The following is a 2,416-nucleotide window of genomic DNA, read 5'->3' on the forward strand; positions in this document are numbered from 1 at the left end:
CGACCTGCTTCTTTTTATCATTATTGGATTTTGTTACATAGCTGAAGAAAATGAAAACTGTATTTTTTCAGTAAAAAATAATACAATTTGACTAACTACACTCATTATTACTTGTTCAGAGTACGTATAACTGATTAATTCTAACAAATAAATAAAACGTTGGAGGTATGTTTTATTCTGGCAGCGACCTGCTTCTTTTTATCATTATTGGATTTTGTCTAATTCATGCTGAACATGGAAATGAGCTTTTTTTTTTGTCTTTTGTCAGTTCGTTTTTCTTTAACATACACCACTTTCCTGACAGAGTATTTGTTGTCACGTACATCATATTGAACAAGCTGTATTTCATTCTTCATTTAGTTTCACTTCTAATTTGAATGTATAAAAATATAAGGTACCTTAATGTCCAATGAAAGTCTTGGTGTCCAAGAAAAAGAAAGAAAACAAAACATTAAAATATTAATAAATGAAAAAAAACACTGAAAATATAAATAGTAAATATCCTCAGTCCTTAGTTTTATTTGCATAAATGCCAGAAATGTGAAGAAGACCAGCTAACCACGTTTACCCTAAGAGTTTCCTGCATTTTACCCCCTCCTCCTCACCTTCTCTTCCTCTTTTCACCATCATTGTGTCTCTAACGAGTCACGTCCACCCAGCAATTATTATGAAATTAACACTATTTTCCATGGCCAGGTGTTGCCCTGCTAATAACCACACCAAGATAGGATTCATTCATTTAGCCTTTTAGTTCAGCTCAGTTCCTGTCGCATTAGCAATAGGAGCAAAATCAGAGTGTCACTCAGCTATTCTACTTAATGGTTTTGGCGATGGCCTGGCCTTTTTTTTTTCTCCCCCTTTTTCCTTCTCGATCCTCCTAACCCTATCTCTCTACCAATTACGCTGTTTAATCTAAATGCAGATAATGGTGTCCAGGACCTCCCTGTTGAAATGTCAGGTGTGAAGAGGTTATTAGCTAACTTTTAATTACTGTCCATCACTCAGCAGCCAGCCGGACAAAATGGCCCTCATTGACTTGCTCGCTTATCTACACTCTGAATGTTAGTATGTGAATGTTGGCAGAGGAAAAAGGAGACGTTCAGTTCCCTTAGTTAATATCGCCATTTTTGCACAATTATCTGGACTAAGTGTTTGGGAGGAAGACGGAGAGGAAGGATTTGACCAAGCAGATCATGTCTCAGACGGTTTAATGGAAGCAGATTATGTGCTGAATAATTTAATGGAAGATTACTTGAACTTTAAGGGTAAAACTGAGAGACTTTAGAGCTTGACTTAACTGTACGAAAGTGTTTTTGCAGACAATACGTTGTATTAGCCTTTAGAAGTGTTAACATTCAGACAAAACCTAATGAGCCTTCTTAGAAGCCAAGCATGTTTCTCTGCGCTTTATATTCCAGAGTTTAAAACAAAGACCTCACTCAGTCTGTATTTTGTCAGAGTACGTCAAGAAGGACTTTCAGCTACTACCACGCAGAATTCTGCCTCAGTGTTTGTAAAATTGAGCCCTTTTTTGTTTTGTTTTGTTTTCCAGGCTTGATTAGCTGTGGCCGCCATCTGGAATCGGACTGACTCCAACAGGTAATCAGTTGCAGATGTACATCTAATGATAACTGTGAGAGTTTCATCCAAATCTGTCCGCTGCTTCATGAGATTTTCGCAAACAGACACCGACAATTACAAGAACGCGTGCTTTTCATGTTGGCAAACAGTAAAATTACCACTCTGGTTATAGATAGAAACAAAAAAAAAACCACAGTTAGATGTGTTAAAAGTTTGCAGGCTGTTATCCTGAACTCCTCCTGCTCCTGCGTTAAAGCCCCTATTGTGCATTTAAAGACCTGCAACCTCCTGACCCAAGCTTCCTCATATTCCATTTCTGCTCACCGATCCTTGAGTTGGGGCCCAAAGTAACAGAGCAGGATACAAACTCTGACCTCAGTCTGGATCTGAAAACGTTAACGTCAGGATTTGTCAAGACATGTGCAACCAACTCAGGGAGCAAGTCTTGGTAATTTGCTTAATATTTTTCTCTATAAAAAAACTACAATCCAGCTAACATCTGATTTATATATATTTTTAGACTTGGGAAATAGTTTTGATATCAGCAAGTCTGACTGAGATGTGTATCCTAAAAACAGGACTCTTCAGTACGTTGAGTTGCATGTTTTTATTTGAACTTTACAAGCAGACAGAAAACCTTTCAAACACACAAGAGCTCGAAAAAAAAACTACCCAGTCCTTGAACTGTCTTTAAGCAGATTTGCTGTTTTCAACTGCGCAGAGCAACGAGCTATTGAATACAGCACCTCAGAGGAAAACACTCCTTGAACTGACTTAACTTTTATTTTCCATCTCTTACAGCTTTCTGCCCCCCCCCCCCCAAAAAAAAAAAAAA

Source organism: Austrofundulus limnaeus, unplaced genomic scaffold (assembly GCF_001266775.1).
Source record: "Austrofundulus limnaeus strain Quisiro unplaced genomic scaffold, Austrofundulus_limnaeus-1.0 Scaffold88, whole genome shotgun sequence".
In the NCBI taxonomy this organism is placed as follows: Eukaryota; Metazoa; Chordata; class Actinopteri; order Cyprinodontiformes; family Rivulidae; genus Austrofundulus; species Austrofundulus limnaeus.